General features: G+C 45.1%; 1 protein-coding gene across 2 annotated transcripts in view; it reads left to right on the top strand.

Moving 5' to 3' along the window:
• LDAH (lipid droplet associated hydrolase) overlaps positions 1–19,223 on the top strand; it is a 129,191-nt gene that overhangs the window by 102,754 nt on the left and 7,214 nt on the right. The gene's annotated exons all lie outside the window — the stretch shown is intronic.

The following is a 19,223-nucleotide window of genomic DNA, read 5'->3' as shown; positions in this document are numbered from 1 at the left end:
TCATGGCCTGTGGTGTTAAGAGGGTGGAAGAGAGGAGAGAGAGGAGGTGAGCTGAAGGAAATATTGAGAAACATCCATCCATGATAATACTTCTGTCAAATAGGGTCATTTAGGCTAGACTGGTTCAACCTCACCAAGCTCTATAAGCCTGTTCTTGGGCAGTAAGAACAAAAGAACTAGCCTGCTGGATCAGACCAGAGTCCATCTAGTCCAGCACTCTGCTACTCGCAGTGGCCCACCAGGTGCCTTTGGGAGCTCACGTGCAGGATGTGAAAGCAATGGCCTTCTGAGTGCATTCACTTGAAGCAGCAAAACAATTTAGGCCTAATCCTGATGGGGGAAGAGGCAAATTGACTGTCGGAGCCAGTGCAGGGCCATACCGGTACCTTTGCCCACGCCACCAGAGTAAGTGGCACTTATGCGATGGGAAGAGAAAACAGGAAAGCAGGCGGGCGTTGCAGAGCTTTGTGGCACCCAAAAGAGTTTGCGCCCCACAGAGCTGCTCCAACCTAAATCTGGCAGCAGGTTCAGTTGGGAGCAGGCTAGGGGTATTCTGGCTTCAGGTGCAGCTGTGGGTGGGATAGGGGCATTTCCAGATGTGGAACCAAGTTTACTTGGCTTCAGCTGGGCTTTCAAGCCACAAATGCCTGCAGCTCAGGCTTCAACACCACTTGAAAGGTGGTATAAGTCCATTTTTTCCTACAGAGGGCTTTCAGGCAGTCAGGGAGATTCTGTTGTTTGCTGCCTCCCTACGCCACCCGGAAGCCCTCTGAAGGAGGTACGGTGGCATGGGAAGGGTGCCATCCCCAGCCACCAAAGCCCTCTAGATAGCGATTGATATAAGCACCTGCTAAAATAAACTAGTTTCACTTCACTTCATTTTAGCAGAGAGTGGGGGAGGGGAGGGAGGGGTGACATGCAAGGGAGGAGGGGGAGGGGCCCCAGCATCTGGACATGGCTCACCCACCCTAGCAGAGAAAGGGGGAAGGAGGGGTGGCATGCAAGGGAAGGGGAGGGAGGGGTGGCATGCAAGGGGAGGGACAGGAGTGAGGGAGGGAAGGCGGCCCGACATCTGAACATGGCCCACCCACCCTAGTGGAGGGAGGGGTGGCATGCAAGGGAAGGGGGGAGGGGGCCCAGAATCTGGATATGGCCCACCCACCCTAGTAGAGGGAGAGGGAGGGGGAGGGGTGGCATGCAAGGGAAGGGGAGTGAGTGAGGGGTGGCATGCAAGGGGGAGGATAAGTTAGAATAACTAATCTTTTTGTAGAGCTGTACCTAGTATCTCTAAATAGTATTTGTGAGCATTTAATGTGTTTTGAAGGCTTGTATGTGTCTGATTCACATTTAGGGGTTGAACAAAGTATCAGTGGCTAACCAAAGCAGGCAGAGGCCCAGAGATGGGTGAGTTTGAGGGAATGAATAGTTCTGTCAGATCCTAATTCTCCATTTCTGCAGAAACTGATTCGAGTTAGAATTCCTTCCTAGCTTCTCTATCACCTTAATACCCAGTGAATTTAAATCAAATTTTGCTGTCTACCTTTTGTGGTAGAAGTGCCTAGGACTTCCCCTTCCCTTCCCATTTCTGAAATCCATCACCCTTGAGCAAAGTAATTACAACCAGTAATTGCTCATTTTGTAGTATATAGCAAACCTCAGGTTGCACCACAAGATTGGATATAAGGTTGCCAGCTACAGGTTGGGAAATACATGGAGATTTGGAGGGGAGGGAGTGAAGCTTGAGGAGGGGGGGGTCTGGGGAGCGGACAGCCTTCAGTGGGGTATGAGACCATATAGTCCACCTTCCAAAGTAACAGGTGAACTGTCCTTTGTCACCTGGAGATCAGTTGTCATAGTGGGAGTCCTCTAGCCACCATGCTAAGATTGGCAACCCTAGTTGGACTGGGGTTCTTTGAAGTCTTAAATGAATTATGGGGTTCAATTTCCTGTAATCCACAGTGAAGTGCAAGAAATGACAGTATCTTCTAGTGTTTTCTAAATTCTGGGGGAGAGCCTAAGATCAAATAATTATTCAGCCCCTAAGTGATACACGCAGCATTTGAGCCCTTGGGGAGAAAAATGTTATATGTATCTTTATATTTACTAGGCCCTCAGGACTTGAAAGGGCTACTTGACTCAGAATAAACATCATAATTCATAAGCATTTATCCTGGAAGAGTTTTTGAATAGGAATGACCTCAGGGCAGTCTTAGTCATGGGGCATACAGGGCAGTTGCCCCAACCCTTATGCTGGGAGCAGTGGTGGGATCCAAACATTTTAGTAACAGGTTCCCATGGTAGTGGGATTCAAACAGTGGCGTAGTGCCAATGGGGCTGGGCGGGGCATGACGGGGGCATGGCCGGGCATTCCGGGGACGGGGCATTAATAATTTCTCTGTTACTGTAAAAAACTCACTGTAAAAAAAATCCTAATTTCCAGCTGGTATCTTTCTGTCCATAATTTAAACTCATTATAGCAAGTCCTATCGTCTACTGCCAACAGAAACTTCTGCCATCGTCTACTTCTCCTCTAATTGACTGCCTGTCAAATACTTAATACTTTCAAATACTTAATTTTGTTTCTAGAAATCAAAAGAAGGATACTTTCCTTAAACAAGGAACTTTACCATATTTCTAAAACATGTTTTTAAAGCAGCCCAACAGGGAGAATTATCCCGTTTTCTACCTTCGCTAACCAGCCACATAGGAAACAACAGGACTTTATGATTTTTGGACCTAATGGAATTTCTAACCCAATTAGTAACCCCCTCTCGGCACACACAAATAATTAGTAACCCACTCTCGGGAACTGGTGAGAACCTGCTGGATCCCACCTCTGGCTGGGAGGAAGCTTTCATTTCCCTGCAACCAAATGCCCTAGCCACCGCCCTACAATTCATCTTCCTGAGACTCAGGATGCATGTGGTTGGGGGTGGGGTAAAGCTATCAATTTCAGGGCAGTGTGGAAGCCACCAGCTGATAACTCTCCTCCCACCCAAGTGATTCTCAAGCCCCATTCTCGAGTTTTGGGCAGTGCCCCAGAAGTACTGAGCCCAATCTTGGGTAAATTACATGTTAATGTTGGGTTGAACCTGTGCACATTTCAGACTGACTCACAAAAGTGTTTTGAACATGGAAAACTCAATCATACCACTTGATTTTTTCCCCCAGTGGTGTTCTAGTCCTCAGAATTTGATGTGTTGTCTTCTGAAATATCTTCCAGCTATATGCTGAATCAGAGCCAAGTAAACAGAAACTAGAAGTCATCGCAACAGTAGTTGTGTGTTGTGGTTAAGAGCAGTGGACTCTCATCTGGTGAACTGGGTTTGTTTCCCCCACTCTTACACATGAAGGCTGCTGGGTGACCTTGGGCTAGTCACAGTTCTCTCAGAACTCTCTCAGTCCCACCTACCTAGGTGTCTGTTGTGGGGAGAGGAAGGGAAGGAGTTTGTAAGTTGCTTTGAGACTTCTTGTGGTTGAAAAAAGCAGGATATAAATCCAAACTCCTCTTCTTCTTCTTCTAATCAAGCACATCAACATCCTTAGAAAATGCCAGCTTGTGCTGTGTAAACGATAGTAGTAGGAATCAGCCTGGCAATTTATTAAGAAGCCTATAATATCCCATTCCCATGGACAAACAGTTGGTTAAAAACAGCAACAGCAAAAATGAAATGAATTAGTCTAACAAATGCTTCATTCTTCTCATTGATTTACTGCAATGGAGCATAGATTGATGCCCAGTCTACATATTTAAAAAATATATACTGGGTACAGTTCTCTTGAGACTCAAACGGTTTCATACTCTCCCACAAAAAGGCTGTTTGCCTGTGGAATGTTAACATTTCAAGACAAGGGATCCTAACTTAACCTTCTTGGGATGCTAATGAACTGAGTGTTGTTTCTTAAGGGGAAAAATAGTTTAATTCCAAGATATAACCAGTGGTGGGATCCAAAAATTTTAGTAACAGGTTCCCATGGTGGTGGGATTCAAACTGTGGCGTAGCGCCAATGGGACTGGGCGGGGCACGACGGGGGTGTGGTCTGGCATTCTGGGGACGGGGCATTCCTGGGTGGGGCTGTGGCAAGGACGCAGCCGCTGCGCCGGTCCTTGGGTGGGAAACGAATGCACGCAGGCGCAGGCTGCCACGCACGCCGGTGCACCTCCTGCTAGACTGCTTCAAGTTCTGAACGCTACTGCTGAGAGGAGGGGCGTAACTAAGGCAAAAATCACGTGGCAAAATCACCAATTAGTAACCCCCTTTTGGCACACACAAATAATTAGTAACCTACTCTTGGGAACCTGTGAGAACCTGCTGGATCCCACCTCTGGATATAACCCCCCACCCACCCAATCTGAAGTCCCAAGAGGGCTGAGCCACATGTTGTTTTGAAGCTGTTCGTCAGCTTTTCCGTAGAGACCATCCAGTTCAACCCAAACAGTCAGCTGTGCGATTCAGGCATTGGAAGATGCTGAGCAGATGACTCCAGTCAAGCTACACACTGCAGGAGTTTGTTGTTCTTTCAGGCAGTTTTTATTCAGCATCTGGAAACTTAATGTGAAGACTTCACATCATGTCTTATTCACTTTGCCTATTGTGCTGGTTCTGGATTTTATGAGCTAAAACAGGATGGGCAGAAGCTCACACGGGAGTGACCAGTCACTCTCCAAGCAATTAAAAGGAACCTTCCGCTCCACTTCTAGGCTGCTGTCACCTCCGGCCAGAGGTGGGATCCAGTAGGTTCTCACAGGTTCCTGAGCACAGAACTTGAAGCAGTCTAGCAGGAGGTGCACCGGCGTGCGTGGCAGCCTGCGCCCGCGTGCATTCGTTTCCCCCCCCCCAAGGACCGGCGCAGCGGCTGCGTCCTTGCCACAGCCTCGCCCAGGAATGCCCCACCCTTGGAATGCCCGGCCACGCCCCATTGGCGCTACGCCACAGTTTGAATCCCACCACCATGGGAACCTGTTACTAAAATTTTTGGATCCCACCACTGCCTCTGGCCCAAGCACATGGCCGGCACGAAGGAGGGCTTGGCCCTTTAAAGTCTCGGGCTACCCTCCCCTTTCCTGACGTGGTTGGCGTGCTGGCGCTTGCCCTGGCCCAACATGGACATCCGCCTGTTTCCACCCTCATTGAGGTCAGAACAGGGAAACTCTGCCTTGCCCACCCTGCTCGGCATCTTGGGCCCGTCGTAATTCACATCCATCTTTGGTTCCTCTTTCTCCTTCACACAAAATATTTGCATAGGAAAACAGCAGCATCCCCTTCCTTTCCCATCTGCCTCTGCTCCTCCACGTGCATGTGCACGTACACACAACCTTTGTTCTGAATGGAAAAAGAGTGCTGTGTCCCCTCTGCATCCAAGCTTCTAATTGCTTCTTCTAGGGAAAATATTGATGTAAGTGTATATTTTTTCCCAGCCAGGCATGTTGCAGTGGTGATGGTGGTTTGCTTTGAGGTCAAAGCAAAGGAAATATTTATCTGCTGGAACACTGCAGATCTCTTCTGAAAGCAGGAATTTTTGTTTAAGCCGCCATTTTATGACCCGTCTTCCGAACTGCCATTTTGTATCTGGCTCTAGTCACTGAGCTGTCATTTTCTTATTGGAACCTCCCAAAACTTCTAAAAACATTGAGGTGTCCTCCTCTGATCTAAGACATAGTCTCTCCCTATGTTAGCATATCTAGACAGAAGCTTCAAATCTCTCAGATGGATTAAGTTAACTATAATATTGAATGATCTCGCCCAACGCTTCCTGTCGACTGTGCGCGGGCATATTGTGCAGCCACCATATCGGTGCTACGCTGATGTGGGGCCACCCAGCAGGGGGAGCTCTCCCGGGTGACTCAGAGTTGCGTGCAGCATTTTGGAATTGCTGCGCAGCGCTGGGAAATGGTTAGAGGGGCAATTGCTCACACCTAATACTTACATGTATTGCAATTCACAAAGCTGGTAATAGTTTTTCTAAGTCCCTGATTTGACTTCTGTTCCTTATTTACAGAGGCGTATCTAGGCAAATTAGAGCCTGAGGATGAAAACCTGCATTTGGGCCCCCCCCGTATGTGCAGCCCTCCTCCCCCACCATGACCAAACAATGATTTTTGCACCAGCTCACAAAACACCTCCCACCCCCAGCAAACATACATGGCTCTCTCCCCACCAACTCTCTTTCCTAATTTTGTCCTCACACCAACCCTATAAGGTAGGTTGTTAGCCTGAGAAACAGCTCCAAGCCAGTGCAAGTGGGTATTAAGCATGTAAATCTCTCACAAATCATCCCCAGCAAAACATTTACCAAACAAATGTCAACATCATCTCTCACAAAACACCTCCAGTGGTATCCACCCCCAAACAGCATCACTTTCAATGGTTGTCCTAAACTAGGAAGTAGAGAGCCCACCTTAAAGGGAGGAATCTGGGATCCCCAGTTAAAAAACAACATTAGAAAATGATTAGTCACTATTTTAAGATGAATTCTCCACCCTAAAACAGCATCACTTTCAATGTTTAAACTGGGGACCTCAGACTTTCCCTTTAAGTTCATGCTGAAGGGGGTGGATTTAAAAGGAGAATCTGGGGAAATTTGGAGTGTGCCTGCTATCAGGAGTGCAATTGTTAAGCTAGCAGCACCAAAATTTCTCCTTATGATACCACCCAGGTTTGGTGAAGTTTGGTTCATGGGATCCAAAGTTATGGACCCTCAAAGGTGTAGCCCCCATCTCCTATTAGCTCCCATTGGAAACAATGGGGGATGGGGCACCCCTTTCGGGAGTCCATAACTTTGGACCCTCTGAACCAAACCTCATTTAACTTGGGTGGTATAATCAGGAGAGTCTCCTGAAAAATCCCTGAAATTTTGGTGGTGCTAGCCTAAAAACTGCAGGCCAAAAACTGAAAAAGCACTAAAAAAATTCAAAAAACACACAAACGAACCTGAAATTTTCCGCCCTCCACTAGGGGGCGCCCGAGGAAATGCGGTACCCCATGTTCCCTAGGCAAATACCCACTGCTTATTTACATTTCTGATGATGTTTTCAGATCCCCTTTTTACCTTTGGACTCTAAAATGGTTCAAAAATTGTTACAAGAGAGAGGAAAAGTGATGAAGACCTTACACAGCATGTCTGCTTTGTGCCTCTTGTGTCTCATATTTTCTTTCCAGAAGGTGGTGCATTTTTTATCATTGTGAATAGTGCCATCTCCTCTCATATCATCTGGTTCAATCCTCATTTTACATCTACTGTGTTCAACCGAGAGCAGAGGTGGGATTCAAATAATTTAACAACCGGTTTCGGTGGTGGGATTCAAATAATTTTAACAACTGGTTGTTTACAAGCACCATTTTAACAACCGGTTCTGCCGAAGTGGTGCAAACCTGCTGAATCCCACCACTGACCGAGAGCATAATAATGCTATGAGCCCAAGATGGGGCTGGAAAAAGGGTTGCCTCTGCTGGTATTGGCCTGCACATACACTGAAATCATTCTAGCAATCCCGTATCTTGTCACCATGGCACCCTGTCCTGGGTCAGATATCAGGCTTTGTATGGAAACACCTTACTGCATTGAAACAGCATCCTAGAGGCTTTTCTTCCCCTCCTTTTTAGCTTGTAGAAAAGGCTGCAAATTTTAACTTTTCAGAAGGCTTTTCATTGGTTGGACTCTAGCATTTTTGTGGTTGAGCAGAAGTTGGAGCAAGTGACTGTTCGTAACTTTGGGATTACATGACCATGTAGTCAATTTTTGTATTTTTTTTCCAAAAATAATTCATAGGATTGCACAGATTGTCTCTTTTAATTTCTGTTGTCAGCCACCCTGCGCTTGTTGGAAGGGCAAGAATAGAAAAGTTAGACATAAATAAATGAACCAGACTCAACTGATTCCAAACATCCAAATCTAATCAGTCTCCCAAATATATATCTGCGACTGCCAAAGGATGCCATTTGTACTGGATTGGAAAGAGCTGTCTCATAAACTCAAAAAGACCACACTTGTACAGAGGGAACGTTGCGTTCTGTTGATTTTGGGTAACCCATTGAGTTTCTTGTGTGTCCTTCATCTGTAGAGTGAGCTGTCAAATGTGTGTAAAACACCATCTGCAAGGGTGTACTATAAAAGGCGGAATGCCGGGGTAATCCTCATGATCATTTTTGTTGGAAAATAAATGTCTTTACTTTTTCTTTCTTTTTTTAATTTCCTCAAATGCTTGGCTAACTAAGTGGAAAACAATTTTACTTGGAACCTCTGTATTGTTCTAGTGCTGTGACATCATTTTCTATCTATGTTTTATGTCACAGAGGACCCCAGATGTTCCCATAGCAATTAGACCTTTCTTTTTCTTTCTTTCTTTCTTTCTTTCTTTCTTTCTTTCTTTCTTTCTTTCTTTCTTTCTTTCTTTCTTTCTTTCTTTCTTTCTTTCTTTCTTTCTTTCTTTCTTTCTTCTCTTCCTTCTTCTCTGTCTTCCCTTCCTTCCTTCCTTCCTTCCTTCCTTCCTTCCTTCCTTCCTTTCCCTGCCTATCTCTCTTAACCCTGCCTACCTATCTATCTATCTATCTATCTATCTATCTATCTATCTATCTATCTATCTATCTATCTATCTATCTATCTATCTATCTATCTATCTATCTATCTATCATCTACCTACCTACCTACCTACCTACCTACCTACCTACCTACCTACCTACCTACCTACCTACCTACCTACCTACCCACCCAGTAGTGCAGTTTGTGGAACAAGAGCTAAGGTTGCATCAAGCAATGTTCAGTTTTCCTAACTCAGGGCTCATGTCGGCTTCTAAATTTAACTGAGTTAAGTCCTTCATGCTGAACTCTGCTGTATTCCTAAATTATTTTGACATGTGCAGACCACATTTGTTTAGAATTTTCTTTGTTTGTTAACTGACACATATTTTAGCTACAGGGTGCATAGCCACAAGCAATGCATTAAGGTGGTTCAATTTCCAGTGAGAGTGTTCAGTTAGCTTCTCTGCTAATTCAATTTTCTCTACAGCAAGCCAGGTGGCATTCATTGCAGTAATCAGGTAAGAACCTGAAGGTTTCCTAGGAACACTTAAGCAATAGCTGATAAAATAGGTTGAGGAGGCGGGTTTAGATGATAGATTAAATTGCTGGAAGAATCCCTCACCAGATGGAATTGAGTGATCAGTTGTTCCTGTGGAAGAAAAAGGTGATACCTGAATTGCACAAGTTAATCCACTGTAACATATGAAAATTGAAAAGTATCTATTGAAACAATAGATAGGGTTTTTGTTTAAAAAATGAGAGTTCTACAGAGAAAATAAAGCTAAAATTCATTTCTGGGGAGAGGGGGACTAAAGGGGTTGTTTCTGAATAAGAACATGGCTTTTTAAAAAACCCAAAGCCAGGACTTAGTCCTTGATTTAGTAATGACAGCAGTCCTACCATCAGTCAATGTGGCTTCAGGAGCAGCAGTGGCGTAGGAGGTTAAGAGCTCGTGTATCTAATCTGGAGGAACCGGGTTTGATTCCCAGCTCTGCCGCCTGAGCTGTGGAGGCTTATCTGGGGAATTCAGATTAGCCTGCGCACTCCCACACACGCCAGCTGGGTGACCTGGGGCTAGTCACAGCTTCTCAGAGCTCTCTCAGCCCCACCTACCTCACAGGGTGTTTGTTGTGAGGGGGGAAGGGCAAGGAGATTGTATTATTATTATTATTAATATTATTATTATTATTATTATTATTATTATTATTATTAATAAATTATTTATTAAACTTGCTATACCGCCCTATCCCCGGAGGGCTCAGAGAAGCCCCTTTGTAAGCCCCTTTGAGTCTCCTGCAGGAGAGAAAGAGGGGATATCTTCTTCTTCTTCTTCTTCTTCTTCTTCTTCTTCTTCTTCTTCTTCTTCTTCTTCTTCTTCTTCAGGGTTAGACTGACAAACTAAGACTTGAATCACCAGTTTGAATCGCCACTCCACCATAGCAGCTCACTATATAACCTTTGGCTCAGCTCACAGGATGGTTGTGATTAATTTCGTATTCACCCAGACAGTCCAGTATTTTCACTGACTGGGGGGGGGGGGGGAACTGAAAAAATACTAGACATTTAAAACGCTTGGTATTTTTTCAGCGTTGCCCAACCAGTCAGTGAAAATACTGAACTGTAAAAATAAGGCCAAAGCCAACGGTGCAAAAGAGGCTTCTTTAGAAGGAGAAGAGTGTAAGTTCAGTAACTATTTTGTCTGAGTAATAAAATATATTTTACCTATTTTGCATCATTGCGCCTTGGCCTTATTTTTTGTCTCCAGTATTCAAAAATAGACAGCGTTTTGCACCATCTGCAGTGTCGTAAATGGTAATTTCCCCCCATGCTCTGTAGAGCAATGTGTTGCCCCTCACACTGTTCTAGGGGGTTCCGCTAACTCACAGAAATGCAAGTTCAGGAGATACAGAACGTTACAGGAGAAAATGGGAGGCAGGACTTTTGTCTTAATCTGGCATGACTCCACTACTGCTGCTTAGGATCTATTCCCTGGTCCCCTTTAGAAATATAACTTCAGAGGATTTGACTTTTTCTACAAACTACAATGTTCTTGCTTCAAAGTACAAATTATATTTTGTTTAAGTTTGTTTGTTTGTTTGCTTGCTTGTTTCCCTTATTGTCTAGCCTGATTGCACAAACATTTTGAACTTCATTGTTGCAAGCTGCAGGTATTTTTGTGTGACAATTGGTGGTTAATTGAATCGGTGTCAAATGGCCATAAAGGCTGAGAAAGTTTGATTGATTTCAGTCATTAATGCTTTGTTTGGCGTGGGGGAGCGAAAACCTATTAATTTGGCTGATGTGGATATTAAGCTTTGGCCGTGACAGTCTAGGTTAAAGAGCTACCAGTGATATAAAGCTCTCTTTTCTTCTCTTGGTCCTTGATTTTGAGCTCCGTCCACACTGTGCCATTGGGAATAAATCAAGGACATTTTGGCACAGTTAGCTGTTTAGCAAAGGCATGGGACTGAACTGACACCAATGCTTAATCACCTCAATTTGAGAAAAAGCAGGGGGGGGGGAGGAGAGAGATCGAATGAGATAGGATTTCTTCTTCTAAGTGGAGAGAGAGGTCATTGGTGGGATCATGGGGTGGAATTTTCTCTGCAGCTAAGTGCTCTAGGCCTGACCTGGGAGCAAATCCCCAGTTTACTAGGCATTTGTTGCTTCATGCTATGTAGTGTGTGAAATGACTGGGAATGTGTGATCTTCACAGGTCTTATCAACTTAAAATGGACTTGCCAAGTTGTTGAATTATCCAAGCTGCAGGCTGATCAATTATTATGTTAAAAGTTGGTGCTGGAAATCCCAGTTAATTTATATTGCTCTTTGCATCTATGCTCTGAAAGATATTTTAAAAACATTAACAAATTAATCCTCACAACATTTTTCTGTTTGTTTATGTTTGCGGGGGGGGGGGGGGGTCATTTTTTTTTTTTTGCTATCACTACTTTTCATGAATTAAGAAGTCTGAAGTTCACAACTTAGTCCGGAATCGAGGGTGCCTTCTGTGACCATGGTCTGGTAAGTTTTGCATCTGATGTATTGCTTGCATCTGTAGCTGACATCTTCAGAGGCATGTCATGGTGAGAAATGCCTGCCTTAGATGCGGGTGATGCCTGCCACAGATGCAGGTGAAATGTTAGGAGGAAAAACTACCAGACCATGGCTACACAACCTGGGAAACCCACAACAGCCAGTTGATTCTGGCTGTGGCCCCTTCCTCATGAGCCAATAAACCCAGGCTGGAGATGGGGAAAAAACCTTGGGGGGGGGGGACTTTGCATGGCTCCCGCTCCTAACACGAGTCCACCCCGCCTTTCCACCCCCCCCCCCAGTTTTTCAAGAATTGCACTTTCCACAACTCTTTTGTTTTAATGCGGGTAGCAGCCACTCGTGAGCAAACGGCTGCCCTGGAAAGCACTTTACTCAGCTGCACTTCCTGATTTTGAAAGGTCCCCGCAGCTGCGTAGCCACGCGGGGTGGCCGGGGGAACAACAGGATGGCTGTGAGGGTCCTTGCCAGCCTGCCCGCATGGCTACGCAGCAACAGAGCTAAGTGGCGGGGGGGGGGGGATTGGCACCTCTGTGCAAAGGCAGGACAGCCACCCCCACATTGTTTCTGTGAGCTCTGGTCACTGCCTACAGGGAGGCATGCGAATGGGAAAAACGGAGAGCGGGTTATTTTATCCCACCTGCCATCTGATCTCCCTGTGCTGTGCAGAAGGAGCTTGTGAAGGCCTTTGGCAATGCTCCAATTTGTGTTGCATCTCCAACTCAGAATTGTTCATTAAAGATCCCTTCTGCAGTGCTGATGAAAGAGTGAGAGGAAATACCAAGCAAGTATAACAGTTTTGTGTATTTTGTTTGTTTTAAAATATTTATGGGCCATCATTTCCCAGCAAGTGGGACCAAGGCGATTTACAAAAAAATCCCATTCCCGTTCGCATGCTATCACATGCCGGTGCTAAGAACAATAAAACCATAAAAATAGTGCTCCATCTAAAAACCACAGCCTCAGTCCAAATCTACAGCCATATAATGGCGATAAAATCGAAAGAAAGTCCTTTGAAAGGATACTCCTCTTCTAAATATGGGCAAGAGGGTCAGTTCTCACCTCTGCTGCAATCCTATCCTATCGCGCTGGGCGGGAGTGGGGGGGGGGGGCCTCTGGTTGAACTGTTGCAGAATAAACCTCTCCATGGGAGGAAATACAAGGAAGACTGTGGTGAAGAGAACATTAAACTAAAGAAGACTAAGAAGAACCCTTTTGGTTCGGATCAGTGCTCCATCTAGTCCAGCATCTTGTCTCAAATGGTGGCCAACCAGTTCCTCTAGAAATCTAACAATAGGGCATAGAGGCCAAGACCTTGTTCTGAAGTTGCCTCCTGACCCTGGGATTCAGAGGATTACTGCCTCCAAACATGGAGGTAGCCACTAATAGACCTATCCTCCACTAATCTGTATCATCTCCTTTTAAAGCCTTCTATGCCTGTGGCTATCACCACATCCTCTGGCAGCGAACTCCACATTTTTTTCACTCACTGTATAAAGAAGTAATTCCTTTGGTCCATCCTGAATCTTCTGCCCAGCAGCTACATTGGATGGATGCCCCTGAGTTCTAGTGTTTTGGGGGAGGGAGAAAAATATGCTTTTGTCAACTCTCTCAAACCCGTGCATCAATCTGTAAGCCTCTATCATGACCCTCTTTAGTCATCTCTTTTCTAAACTGAGAAGTCCAAATTCTTTGTCCTTTCCTTATAGGGAAGATTTATGATGACCTTTTTGAGATACAGTGACCAGAAGTGCACACAATATTCCAAATAAGGCTACAGATCTATACAAGGGCATTATAATATCGACCATTTTATATTGAATCCCTAAAATAGAGTTTTAAAATCCCTAAAATAGAGTTTGCCTTTTTCACCATTGCAGCTCACCGGGTTGACACTTCCATTGAGTTATCCACTACAACCCCAAGATGTTTTTCTTTCTCAGTCCCAGTAAGTTCTGACCCATTAGCTTATAGTTGAAGCTGGGATTTTTGTTCCAATGTACTCTGTACTCACCAACAGCAAATTTCATTTGCCACACTGTTGTCTGCTCACCTGATTTGTGGTGGTCCCCCTGGAACCCTACACATCTTGTGGAAACTCTGTTTGGCAGAGTTGTTTTCCACAGAGAAGAGAAGAGTTTGAATCTCCTGTAAGGAGACTGAAGGAGGCTTACAAACTCCTTTCCCTTCCTCTCCCCACAACAGACACCTTGCAAGGTAGGTGGGGCTGAGAGAATTCTGAAGAACTGTGACTAGCCCCAGGTCACCCAGCAGGAGTGTAGGAGTGCGGAAACACATCTGGTTCACCAGATAAGCCTCTGCCACTCAGGTGGAGGAGTGGGGTATCAAACGCAGTTCTCCAGATTAGAATCCACCTGCTCTTAACTACTACACCACGCTGGCTCTCCATAGGAGACCGATTCAGGTCAGGACTTTGGCATGGGCTCCCCAGCTCTGGAAAATGGCACAGAGCTGATCTGAATCAGGTCACAGCAGCACTTTTATATGGAGCAGCTCTTATTTGCCACAGCCCTTTCCCACTGAGAACTCGGAGCTGCAGTATGGCTGCCAGCCCCTGTTGGGAACTGTAAAATGGCATGCCTGGTCTAGCCTTAAAGCAGGTGCCAGGTGTATAGCTGAGTTAGTCGGTAGCAGCAGAATAAAACAGGGATCCAACAGCTCCTTAAAAATGTAACCAAACTTATTTCGTCATAAGCTTTCATGAGTCAGAGCTTACTTCATTGGACTAAAGGCAGCGTTCCTCTGTATATTTGCTTGGGAGCAAGTCCCATAGAAGTCAGTGGGGCTTGTGCCCCAGAAGGATTGCCGCTTCTGTGGGTGCAGAACGGGGGTTATCAACTCCAGGTTGGGAAATTCCTGGAGGTTTGGGGGCTGGAGCTTACAAAGAGTGAGGTTGGGGGCTGGGGGCACCTCAGTGGAGCATAATGCCATAAAGTCATAAGAACATAAGAACTAGACTGCTGGATCAGACCAGAGTCCATCTAGTCCAGCTCTCTGCTACTCGCAGTGGCCCACCAGGTGCCTTTGAGAGCTCACGTGCAGGATGTGAAAGCAACGGCCTTCTGCTGCTGCTGCTCCTGAGCACCTGGTCTGCTAAGGCATTTGCAATCTGAGATCAAGGAGGATCAAGATTGGTAGCCAGAGATCGACTTCTCCTCCATAAATCTGTCCAAGCCCCTTTTAAAGCTATCCAGGTTAGTGGACCTCCTGTGGCAGCATATTCCAAACACCAATCACACGTTGCGTGAAGAAGTGTTTCCTTTTATTAGTCCTAATTCTTCCCCCCAGCATTTTTAATGAATGCCCCCTGGTTCTAGTATTGTGAGAAAGAGAGAAAAATGTCTCTCTGTCAACATTTTCTACCCCGTGCATAATTTTATAGACTTCAATCATATCCCCCCTCAGACATCTCCTCTCCAAACTAAAGAGTCCCAAACGCTGCAGCCTCTCCTCATAAGGAAGGGGCTCCAATTCTTCAATCATCCTCGTCGCCCTTCTCTGCACTTTTTCTATCTCTTTGATATCCTTTTTGAGATGTGGCGACCAGAACTGAACACAGTACTCCAAGTGCGGTCGCACCACGACTTTAAGTCCACTCTTCCAAGCATCCATTTTCTCCAGGCGAACCGATATCTGGAGATCAGTTGTGATTCTGGGTCTGGTCCTCCAGACCCCACCTGGAAGTTGGCAACCCTGATGCAAAAGCATAAACATCCGCACAGATTCAGTATGTTGTACCAAACCCTTCATCTGGCGTAACTGAAAGGCGTCCAAGGACTTGTTTGCTGGGGTTCAACTTTGAAGCAGAAGCCATCGTCATAGGAAAAAATGCATTGCTACAGGGGTTGTAGTCTGTCTTCCTCAGTATGAATCATGAGAGCCAAGCACAGTCCAAGATAATCTACAGCAGCCCGTTGAGCAGATCTGTGTGTATCAGTACTGGAGTTTTTTTTTTTATGGGCCATGAAAATGCCTCTGTGCAGAAGCACCCAGAGGGCTACTTGACTCTTTCCCTGTGATTGCTATCGAAAACCTCTTTCCTTTGTGGAAAGTAGTGTTAAAATGCTCCCTGGGAGGAGGCTCAGCTTTGTGATCAACACACACGTTGCCTGCTTGGGGAATTGCTCTTTAACAGCAGCCGTTGAGTGCAGAGTTTTTTTTCAGAGAAATAGCACCAGTATATGCAAAATAATTTATTTTAAAAGTTCCAATCTCTTAGTGCAAAATGCAAATTTCAATCTTATTGCTCTACAAAGAAATACAGTAATTTGAACCATATGTCCAGGCAAACTGGAAACCCGTGGTGGCTGGGACCCAAGAACTGTGACTTATAAACCACTCTGGGCTGCATTTCACCCCCATGCAAGAGTTTAAAGCAAGTTATGGAGGCCTTTGGAAGCCAGCATGGCAAAGTGGTTAAGAGCGGTGGACTCTAATCTGGCAAACCGGGTTCAAATTCCCCACGCCTCTACGTGAAGCCTTCTGGGTGACCTTGGGCCAGTCATAGACCACTCAGAATTTTCTCAGCCCACACAAAGGCAGTCAGACAAACAATGGCAAACCACCTCCAAACATCTCTTGCCTTGAGAACTCTATGGGGAACTCTATGGAAGGTCTTGTATTTGGTGTCAGATAGGATGATGTTAAAAGGGAATTGTCTTATGTGCTCTCTGTCCTGAAGACGTTGGTGTAAAAAGCAGCAGCAGTTATTTTGTTAAAAGCATGCCTTGGGGAAGAATCATTACTTTTAAAGAGGGAATAGATATGAAAACCATTGACTTCCTGTCACCTGTGAGATTTTTTGGGTACACGCAGAGGTGGGATCCAACCACTTCTCACCACTTCTCTAGAAATGGTTACTAATTTTTTCTGAGTGCCGAGAAGGGGCTACTAAAGCAACCTCCCTGCCCAATAGGGACTGGTGGTGCGTGTGTGCGGCGGCACCACTGTTTGAATCCCACCACCATCGGAACCTGTTATTAAAAATTTTGGATCCCGCCACTGGGTACACGCCTCGTTAAACTTGATCATTCGGTGCTCTCTCTCGTTCCTAGCAGCCTGATTGTTTGGGTTTTGATTGGGCCTCTGCTAACTCAGTGTCTACATAGAGAGTTGACCTTGTGGCATCCGTATCTTCCTCCTATTGCTGTTGCATCGCCCTGATTTGCTTCCGTTTCCTCAGAGCACTGCAAGAATTTGTCAAATAAAATGTGCGGGGTCACCACTGAAGATCTGTCTGATTACTTTTTCCTTTTTCTGTGCCTGTCAGGAAAGTTTGTTTTTTTAACCCTGCCGATAGCCCAAAACTGTTATTATGCCAGTAAATGTTACTACCGAGCATAAAGTACAACACAGAGAAGTGCGCCTGGCAGTGGCGTAGCTGCCACGGGAAGGGGGGGCACCACAACCCGGGCACATGCCATTGGGGTCACTTGGGGGAGGAAAATCGCCTCCACACCCCTCCCCTTCCACGCCCCGCCAGCTGTGGCAGAAGCCCGGAGCAGCCTGGAGTTCATGATCAAAGAACTGACAGTGATATCTGGGGCTCTCTTTGCGCACCTTTGCTTTTTGAACTCTTCAAGTGCCCAGGGGGCTGTCCTCTTCAGCTGAAGTGGCAACAGGAAAATCACTGCTTTTCATGTTTTCAAGAGGCAGCAGAAGTGGTTTGTATATAGAGTTGTCAACTTCCAGGTGGTACCTGGAGATCTCCAGGTGATCTCCCGATGACCAAGATCAGTTTTCCTAGAGAAAATGGCACCTTCATCAGGTGGACTGTATGGCATTATAGCCTGCTGAGACCTCTCTCCTCCTCAATCCACGTTCTCCCTACGGTCCACCTTCCAAGTCTCCAGGCATTTCCCAGCCAACATCTGGCAACTCTAGCTGCATACCCACATTTCCTGTTTGTCATAATGGTGAATATATGAAGCTGCCTCCTACCGAGTCAAACAATTGATCTCTCTAGCTGAGTATGTCTACTTTGACTGGCTCCAGCTTTCCGTGGTTATGGAGCAAAAAGGTAGAATTTCCCAATATCTTCCTTCAAAGTTCTTTTTATAATGGACATACCAAGGAATGAACCTTGACATGTACATGCTGTACCACTGAGCCATAGTCTCAATCTCAGAAAATAACTTCAAAGCTTAGGTACGGAATTATGAGAAAAGGATCCCTGTATTTCTTTGCTAGCTTTGGTTTGCAATCTCATCTACGGACTCTGTGCTTCCTGCATTTGTTGGCTGTACTCAGGAATACTATATCGGTATGGTGCCTCATCTCCCCGATTTAACCCCATCTCCCCGATTTAATTAGATTACACTACTTGTTGGACAACCCTGATCCTTCTCTCTGTATGATAGTGGCAGACTTTCTCCTGGAAATGGCTAAACGCCAGTAGATTTCCTTCAACCTGTATTGTATATGCTTTTTAATCCGTTTTTTACTATTGTTGTACTGTTGTCTATGCCAATAAAGGCTTGCTTCTCTGCTTCATATTGGTATGGTGAGAAAGCATGATAACAGCATAATGGTGTATATCTTACAGCATTAACCCACGTGGTTTGGATGGTCTTTCCCCCCCACCCCCTTCTTAGGCAGGAAGGAGGATTATTTAAAGTGGTCATGTCATACTTAGAAGATGTACAGTAACAACAAAGCCTTCATTGGCATAAATGTAACAACAACAAAATACTACAAGCAGTAAGGATTTAAAAGCAAAAGGAGATGACATCAGATAAATACAAATTGTTACTCTGAATTATTTCCATAACAAAGCTGGTAACCTCTCCACAAAAAAACAGATTCGGAGTTGTTCAGCAGGAGAAATAATCTGATCAAATCTGTTAGCTCAGGCTGGAAGAAAGGATCTAATTTTGATCTAATTTTGGCAAATCTAGTGCAGTGTAATGGCTGATGAGCCAATGTTTCAACTTGGTTGGTATCGCAACTACATAACCTTTTAAGTTTTTCTAGTTATTAAACCTGCCATTTAGCAGGGCCGATAGCATGGCATTAAATCTGGCCATTGTGAGAGCTCTCCTTGAGCGGGGATTTAGTTTAAAAATATAAATAATGGGCCATACGACCCTGCTCAAATGGAATTAGAAATTGTGTAGGAGAGCAGGTTTGTCTAGCTGCGAGATATAAGTCTGCAAATTCTCAATCAAAGAGCTGACATTTTAGTAAATTCTGCGCTTCTGAACAAGAGAGAGTGTAGAGTGATTCAAGGGACAATCCAACAGAAACATTTTTCTTTTCAATCAGAGAAAACTAGGGTTTAACCTGTGTGTCCAAAAGTATGAAGGAAACAAGAGAATGGTCAGATTGTAGATAATGAAGATGCAGCAAGAATTTGAATCTAAACCAAGCTTTAAGTTCCAAAGAATTTTGACCAAGTTCCAAACATAAGGTTGCTTAGGGGGACACAGTTTGGCAATCCCATAATTTTGTGGAAAATTTTGGATTGAGGGAATGCTTAGAAGATGTACTGACAGCACATAAAGCATTCAAGCTTCTCCACCATATGGCAAATGCAGGTATTAGGCTCCTGTTAATAGGTTGAACACATGGTATTCTTGCAATATTGAGACTCTTCATCTTCAATTTATTATTTGAGAACCTCAGCGGTT

Source organism: Sphaerodactylus townsendi, linkage group LG01, assembly GCF_021028975.2.
Source record: "Sphaerodactylus townsendi isolate TG3544 linkage group LG01, MPM_Stown_v2.3, whole genome shotgun sequence".
In the NCBI taxonomy this organism is placed as follows: domain Eukaryota; kingdom Metazoa; phylum Chordata; class Lepidosauria; order Squamata; family Sphaerodactylidae; genus Sphaerodactylus; species Sphaerodactylus townsendi.
This window is presented reverse-complemented; position numbering and strand designations above follow the sequence as displayed.